The sequence below is a fragment of the Adiantum capillus-veneris genome, chromosome 4 (genome assembly GCF_014529385.1).
Source record: "Adiantum capillus-veneris isolate H3 chromosome 4, ASM1452938v2, whole genome shotgun sequence".
NCBI lineage: Eukaryota > Viridiplantae > Streptophyta > Polypodiopsida > Polypodiales > Pteridaceae > Adiantum > Adiantum capillus-veneris.
In genome coordinates this window covers 136,722,668-136,732,217 of record NC_140934.1, presented here as the reverse complement: position 1 = coordinate 136,732,217, position 9,550 = coordinate 136,722,668, and positions in this window count along the sequence as shown.

Genomic DNA, 9,550 nt, shown 5'->3' with positions numbered 1-9,550 from the left:
GCAACCCACTCTCTTTCATGCCTATTTATACATTATGTACATATTGCCTGTCTCTCACATCTCCTCAAATCTTCAAGTTTTGTAAAACATACTGATCCATTCCTTGTTACCAAGGAGCCCAATGAGAAAGTCTCACATATTTTTAGATGAGGCAAGACCCTTTTTCTTTCTGTACCACTACAATCCTACTTTACAATGGTACCTTGCCAAAACCCACATTTCCCTATGGTCATGAAACTCTTTTCTCACCTTTGGTAGAGGATGATCTCTGAGGTTGTCACGATTTCTTTGATGGTTTACACAAACTGTGAGAAATTGAACAGCATGTTTACCATCTTTGCTTCATATCCTTGCATAATCTGAACCATCATCCATTACCTTTGTTTTCATTCAAACTCCGACAATGTAGGGTTGTCAAAGGAGAAGATGATATGGAGAGTGCCTGTATAAAGAAGTTTTTCTTAGCCTTTACATCACATATTGTCACCTTTGCACTTGGACATGTTGCATACAATTCACCCGATGAACTGTTTGCCAATCTCACCATCCAACCATGCTTTGTGTCCATTCTCCATTTGAATTTTTTGTAAAGACATTTTGACATTATATCTATTTCAGAACCATGGTCAATCAAGACAAAAAATGGTTCTTCAAGATCATCTACCTTGATCAATGTCTCTGTAGTAGCCCGTACCCAATGGCTTCTAGAATAGTGGCTCCTAGGAATACTTTGAGACTCTTCCCCATCATCAGCAAATTTCACTTGCCTTACATACCAAGAAGACTGGTAGCATCCCATTATTGCTTCACCACCTTCTTTAGCATGCACCTGTAGTCCTTGTATCTTCAGAGTATCGTCTTCGGCATGTGGGCGAATAGACTCTCCAAGTGTTTGCTTCTTTCTCTTGATGAAGTCGATAATTTCTTCATGGAATTCACGCTTGGATACACCAAGAACATCCCCCAAAGTAAGCTCTGCCTTGCTATTCAAAATCCTCTCCTCTAGAACTTTCTTCAAGTTTATAGTAGCTAGTCCTTTTTGCTTACCTTCTGTTGGCTCCTTTTTCTTCCCTGTTGTAGGTTCCTCCATGGTCACTTCTGGTGAAGGTGCCTCTTGTGTTGGTCGTGCTCGCAAAGGTGCTGCATCATTCCTAGGTGAAATCATGACTGGGTGGTGTACTTTTATGGGTTGATTACTAGTTTTGAATAGCTGCACTATTAGACATGGCGCACGCTAAATTTTTTGCAAATTAATTCTAAATTTAGCGCAAACAGCTTTTTAGATTCTCCTCTTCAAGAGCTATCCAATGATACATCACATGCCTTGGGTTCTTCTATCTTCGTCAAACATATTACAGCTATTAATTTGCCAAATAGTGATGTCACGGATAGAGCTTTGGAGTCCACCCAGTCATGCTTTCACCCTCCTCCTTCCACTTCGTGTAGATTTTTTTGAAGGCCCTTCATCACCATTTTCATACCTATGCTTTTCTACTACAATGGCTTCATGGATTTGGCAGTTTGTAATGTAGGCATGCAGAAACATTTAATCCACTTGATCACTCCACTGGATTTCTAGACGTATGCAATCACCTACTTCATGTAGAATCTCTTTTTTAACCTTTCCCTTTTTAGCTAATTTCATGACATTTGGCCAAAGTCGACCATGATGATCACTCACCAACACCATGTTGGTAAATTTGGGAAGTTCCCAACTCCCACTTTCAAAAAGAGCTTAAGATTCAACCACATGGTCAAATCTTAGCCAACCTTTTGAGAGCATGGCTCAAAAGATCTTTCCAAGTACTACCTTGTGGAAGACTTTGGTCTGAAAAAATAGTTTGAGATTTGTCCCGATGGCCAAATATTCAAGACATTGGTGATTCGCAAATTGGCTCTAAAGTCTCAAACTCTCTAATATGGTGTTCACCTCTTCATCATTAAGATGCTCAATTTTTACTCCATAAGTAGCTACCTAAACTGAAGAGGTGGCATGGTTAGTTGCCATGTCTTCAACTAAGGTTTGAATTCCTCCCTTCCCAAAGTTAGTTCTCAAGGGTAGATCTATCTCTCTTAAGTGGATTCTACTGGCATACATTTTTTTTTTAAAAATTATCAAAGCATCATTAAAACTATCACAATCCCTTCTTACATGGTCTGTACTATCACATCAAATACATCTATTAACAAACCCTTCTTTGGGTTGTTGTCTTTGCGTAGGAAGTGGCCTTGATTACTAGCTCATCAAACTTAGGTGCTATAAAAATAGTGTTTACCATTTTGTCAGAAGTTGAGGTGGAAGGACTTGTAGTGTTTACTACTATCTTGTCCCTTCTTCTTTGTCATTTGGTAAGAACTGAAACAACAACTTCAACCTCATTCCAATTGGTCTTTAGACCTTGCTCAACATCTTTATCTTCAAGAAGAAGCTCCAAATTTTCTTGAAACTCTTTACCTGCAGCTTGTAAGAAAAGATCTGTCTTATCTACATCTATTGTGGACTTTTCTATCCTGGTGAGTTGTGCATAGCGCCGTTGAAACTTCCTAAGTATCTATGTTATTGATAGTACTTTCTTTGGCTGGACTACCTTCTAAGAATGTCCTTTTGGTCACTCTCTGAGAGTCCTCCCTCCTTTAAAGCTACTTTGAGTTCTCTCCAGTTTCTCCCATGCCCATATTTAATTGCCCTAACATGTTCTCTTATTTTTGAAGCAACAACTAGCTCAAAGCTTTGAATAATCTCATCTTCTAATCTCCTTCACATACTCGTGAAAGTAATTGGTTACATATTTGCCATTAAACTGATACATTCTTATATTGACGACCGCTTGTATGCCTTTGGTTGTTGAAATCTCCCTTCTTTCAATGGCATGTTGTTGCTCCATGAACATTGCAAATTCTTGAAACATGTACATTGTTTCTGGGTCAAAATGCATACCATGTTTCTCCACATGATCACCCATGGCTACTCACAAACTCTCACCCTGGCAGATTTGTGTTGGGTTCACAAAAAACATGTCAAGAAGCTTGCGGTCTTGGAAGAAAAGCACCGGGATTTTGGTTGTGAGAATTTGTGAGAGAAATCCAAAAAGTATATGAAGGGGTTATAACATAGATGCCATGAAGTCTAGGGTCCGGAAGGAAGTGTAATCAAAGAAGCCCCGCTCTTTCTCTCTTGCACTCACACACACAAATAAAGAACACAAAAGACCATATCAAAATAGCAGAAAGATGAAAACATCAAGGCTATGGTCATATCGTATTATAGGTAATATGAAAGGGTTAATAGATGAGTTAATGGCGTTCAATATTTGCCAACCAAACAGGTTACAAATTGTTCTTTGGAATTGTGATTTTGTGCTTACCATAATATATATGTTTTGTTTAGTGATTGAAATTAATTGTGTGTACAAATCCTCTTGGTTTATAGCAAGATAACTACGCTTATGTCAAAAGAAAAGTTATAGTCTATAAGGAGTAGTATGATGGGATCTGGAGAAAGGAGTATTTCATTGAGCCTTTAAGGGCCAAACAGAAACACTATACGTTGTTGAAAGTGTATTTTATGGCTAATCCATACGTTAACACTAGAATGGTAACCTAACAGGACATAAAAGTGTCCTTTCAGGGTTTTGGGAAAAATTTCCAAAACCATAGTAGATCCACTCATTTTGAAAAATCCTTTCATGAGCTTATAGTTCAATAACTACTATATATGGAAAAAATGAGAAACTTGTAATTTTTCTCGTCCCTTGGTCACTACAAGACTCCAAAGTTGATGGACCAGTGCATTTTGCCCAAAACAACAATTTCTTACGGTTGATTGCATATAAATAAGAGTGGAGATTTTTGTAGGACATGAGATAAAATTCCCCGTTAACTTCAATGGGTTGGTGACCAAAACATATGGTTGCTTTTACCTCACTAATTTTTTTTTGGGCAAAAAAAAAGGTACAAAAAAGTTGCATTTTTGCCATTCTGCGGACCTATCATCAAAGTTTCTATAGTCACGCTCAATACAAATACTATATACATATTTTCTTAGTTCCTTTGGGCCTCTGGATTCAAAAGGAGCCATGGAGCATGTCAAAAGGATAATGGATCTCTTACAATTGGAACCTTGGGGGCAATGATAAAGGCTAAATACAACAAACATGAAAAAACTGGGTTTAGTATTATGACCTCTAGAAACCCATAGAAACTACTCAATATCTAGCCAAGTTTGTAGTCTATGATTAGATATGGTTACTACCTACAAAATACACACGATTGGCCTAAGAAACTAGCAATATTGAGAAAGTTATTCTTGCTACTCTAAAATGTATCGTATTCTTCAGCAATAAAAAAAACTCAACCATCATCATATACTATGCTATATAGCATATTAGGTCCCCCAAAACTCAAGGAAGATTAGCTTTGTGTTATAAATTACACTTACACAATCAAAATTGAATTTGGATATCAAGAAAGCCACCAAAAAAATCATAAAAGTGCTAATTTTGGCCAATAAACAGGATTATGCAATTCTTGTAAATTGGTCATAACTTTCAATTTAACACTTAGCTCTCCCTACAAGCATCAAAACATGTTGATAACTATGAAGGCCTAACCTCTAGACATCTAAACCTCACAAACATGAAGTTTAGAGTGGTATAGTTGCCAAAAATTGAAAAAAAAGTAAAAAACAGGACCCGTTTTTTCACACAATTTAGGTTCAAAAATGTTGTGCAAGAGTAAGGTTAATGGTGAGATCGATACTCAAAAAATAATTATGCTAAGTTTTTTTCAGCTCATAAGGCAACTTTGTGGATATACAGCACCTAAAAATTCATTTTCATACTCTTCAAATAATTCAAGGAAAATGGTCACTTAACAGGATACAAAAGTGTCCAAGGACATAAAAGTGTCATGTTACCATTCTAGTGTTAATTGTAATAGATTGCACAGAGTGGAAGAAATAGTAGTTCACCTCATGTGGATTATTCATCTAGGATAACTCTAGCATGCGCAGAATGTAGATATGAGAGAAGTGGAGAGAAGAGAAGTTTCGTTCCCAAGCCCTATTGTTGCCCGTAGGCAATAAGAATACTTTGAGGAGAGATGTATCTGTAGCGGGGAGAGATGTACCTTGTACTAATATTTAGTCACAAGAAGGTTGGTATAACATTGTTGCTTGAATGCCTTCAAGAGAGACAATTAGGACAGAAGAGAGATGGAGATCGGAATCGAGGTAGAAGTAGTAGAAGACATGGAGGTATAAGTTGGGCTTGGAGATGAAAAACAAAATATCAAAGAAAAAATCACCTTACTTATTGATCCCCTTGAGAGTAATTGCCAATTTGATAAAGATGGTAACAGATTGAAGACTTCAGCCTTGATTGACTAAAGTTGATGCTTACAAGAATGCTTTCAAGTTTAGCTAGTCTTTCTCAAAGGCACGTGTAGGGCTAAAGGCTAATTTGGCATGATTCTTTGAATGGTTTTCAAGGAATAATAGGTCCTCTTTTATAGGTGAAGGGAACCCCCAAGGGTTACATAGGAAAGAGAAGAGCCAATGTGAACACAAACTGTCAAAGTTTGAAATGGACTGTCCCTGCATGATGTGGGTAGACAGTGGTCCACCATTTTGATCATATCTCCTCAACCGTGGCTCCAAACACAAAAGTAAAAATAGAGGCACAAAAATCAACTCATAAGCTATAAACCCCGTTTTATATATGTTTCTCAATTAGGATTGGAACCTTGTGTTAAAAAATCATCAATATAGGGTACATTCCTAGCAATAAAAGTCTTCTTGTGGTCCCCTTAGCGTAGACTTTCATTTGATTCCAATGGACACCTCATGCAATATGAAAGAATATATTTGAAAAAGTTTTGTAATCATCCATGCAATAATTCACTAAATAGGTGTATCTTTGAAAATCATTCAAGCTAGTGTCCCACTAGGATTTGATTCCTTCTTAGTAGCTATTAAAAAGAAATATCTAAAAAATACATAGAATATATGTATATATGTATTAGAAGTTATCTTAGATATAGGATCTAGCTAGGGTGTGAGATGATAAAGAGATATTAGAAAGAAAAAATCAATGCTTTTTGTCCCAATATAAAGAAGCGGAGCTATTGATGCCTTTTCACATAGTACTTTCTAATGGTAAAGTATGATTATGTTACCCTTGATATAAATATTAGGATGAGATATAAAGCTTATTATCATACTTAGATATGAGTATGTACATTATAAGAAATATACTTATGTATCTAAAAAGTTTCAAGATAGATCTTGTAGCATTCGTTTCCACTATATACATGTCACATCACGACATTGCTTCAATGCTATTGAAGCAGTGTGTATGGTGGAGAAGTACTGATAACCATTTTTTGGCTATCCAAATTTCCATAGTGAGCTACCTCACCCTATCAAAATCACCTAAACACTATGTGTATCCCTACCATTTCATTGTACATAGGCGTGTGTGAGTTAGCTGGTGACTTTTTTCATATCTTCTTAACACTAGAATGGTAACCTAACAGGACATAAAAGTGTCCTTTCAGGGTTTTGGGAAAAATTTCCAAAACCATAGTAGATCCGCTCATTTTGAAAAAACCTTTCATGAGCTTATAGTTCAATAACTACTACATATGGAAAAAATGAGAAACTTGTAATTTTTCTCATCCCTTGGTCACTACAAGCCTCCAAAGTTGATGGACCAATGCATTTTGCCCAAAACAGCAGTTTCTTATGGTTGATTGCATATAAATAAGAGTGGGGATTTTTGTAGGACATGAGATAAAATGCCCCGTTAACTTCAATGGGTTGGTGACCAAAACATATGGTTGCTTTTACCTCACTAATTTTTTTTGGGCAAAAAGAATAGGTACAAAAAAGTTGCATTTTTTCCATTCTGCGGACCTATCATCAAAGTTTCTATAGTCACGCTCAATACAGATACTATATACATGTTTTCTTAGTTCCCTTTGGGCCTTTGGATTCAAAAGGAGCCATGGAGCATGTCAAAAAGGATAATGGATCTCTTACAATTGGAACCTTGGGGGCAATGATAAAGTGCTAAATACAACAAACATGAAAAAATTGGGTTTAGCATTATGAATTCTAGAAACCCATAGAAACTACTCAATATCTAGCCAAGTTTGTAGTCTATGATTAGATATGGTTACTACCTACAAAATACACACAATTGGCCTAAGAAACTAGCAATATTGAGAAAGTTATACTTGCTACTCTAAAATGTATCGTATTCTTCAACAATCAAAAAACTCAACCTTCATCATATACTATGCTATATAGCATATTAGGTCCCCCAAAACTCAAGGAAGATTAGGTTTATGTTATACATTACACTTACACAATCAAAATTGAATTTGGATATCAAGAAAGCCACCAAAAAAGTCATAAAAGTGCTAATTTTGGCCAATAAACAGGATTATGCAATTCTTGTAAATTGGTCATAACTTTCAATTTTAACACTTAGCTCTCTCTACAAGAATCAATACATGTTGAGAACTATGAATGCCATCTAAACCTCACAAACATGAAGTTTAGAGTGGTATAGCTGCCAAAATTTGAAAAAAAACCAAAAACAGGACCCGTTTTTTCACACAGTTTAGGTTCAAAAATGGTGCAAGAGTAAGGTTAATGGTGAGATCGATACTCCAAAAAAAATGCTAAGTTTGTTTCAACTCATAAGGCAACTTTGTGGATATATAGCACCTAGAAATTCATTTTCATACTCTTCAAATAATTCAAGCAAAATGGTCACTTAACAGGACACAAAAGTGTCCAAGGACATAAAAGTGTCCTGTTACCATTCTAGTGTTAAAACCCTCAGCTAACTAGTCACTGGGCTAGTTGAGTCAAATAAACAAATTAAAAAAAAATAAAAAAAAAATATATATATATATCATGGCCCATTTGGGTATAAATATCTCATTGTATATAGGGCCTAAATACACAGATTTTTTTATAATTATTTTAGTATTTATTTAAATATTCTACCTAGGTGTGCATTATTTGCCTATGTATGCTATGTACGTTGACTCACCATTACCACAAATTTTCTTGCCATTTTGCATACTCTTTATTCCATATAGAAATATTTTCATGCAATCTTCTATTATTTTTGAGTGAGAATCCACTCCAAGGAGAATCCTCAAAAAGACCTTTCACCATTAGTCATTGCCTTTCACTAGATTCCTATTTTCTTGGAGATATTTTTTCTTATCTCTTGTAAATAAATATACTTCAATAAAAACAAAGGAGGGTCCCCTCATTTGATTTCTTATATTTTCATTATCTATTTTTTATAGTTTATATATATATAGCTGACGTTATTATAGATTCCATAAGTTGTTTATATATACTAGCCTGTTTTTTTCCAGCATATCCATATATTATGTTTATGCATAATCCAGAACCATGCATATTTGCAAACCCCTAAGAATCAATTAGGTCATGCTCTCATGCAAGGAGGAGCTCACCTTTGGAGCCATACACAAATTCAACAAAAGGGGGTCACTCAAGACTTTTTTGTGAAGAAACATAGGTATATTTGGTGGGATTTTTTGTATCCATCTCCACTTCAAATTTGAAGAGGTGAATAAAAGAAAAAATTTGGACCAAGAGCTGAATAAGTATTTGATAAATTTTGATAATTTTTGGAGCTACCACTCGTGAGGTATGATTTTTTGAGTGGACCCCGGTCTGTCCACTTGTCTCACAAGCAGCTCATAGTCTTCTCTCACCTCTTTCAACACTTCTACACACACACTCATTCCTCTCAATTCCTCACTCAAACCTGCATCTTCTATGGTTTCTCTCACCTTCTTCACCATTAACCTTCTCTCTTACTTCCATAGCTCTAATATTAGCTCTATATGTGCATACACCATCTCTATGCCTCTCTCTACTACTTCCAAAGTACAATTCCATCTTACCCCTTCTTTATATACATAAAATTGAGCATGTAAACCATGCTTAACCTCTGAAAATTGAGAGATCTCATCAGCCAAATTGCCATTTTCATCGCAATAATCAACCTTTGAGACGGTGGCATAAAGAAGAGAAGAAGAAGAAGAGGATCGATAGTCATTTTGAGAACCTACACAAGTAAGTCCAAAACTTCTTCAAGCTTCACCAGCACAAGGATTTTCTCACTTCATTCAACCATCTTACTTTAACCATCTACCTCATTCTACCCATTGTAAATACATCATTAACTTTTTAGTGATTACTAACACTAACCACTGACATACTAACACAAAACAACCATTGACCTAACCATAAAAGACACCTCACCTCAATACATGTGCATAGTAAATCTCTCTCTCTCTCTCTCTCTCTCTCTCTCTCCTTCCTTAAAACTCTACTTTCACCTTATCTACCATCAATATAGCTCTCTTTTGATCCCACATCCATGACTCGGGCAAACAAAGAAGGCCCGCGATGTTTTGATATTAAAAAAAAATCATAATCTTGATTTGTTAGCTTGTAAACTAGGAATTCCAATAGTCTTAATGAGAGATCTCTAAT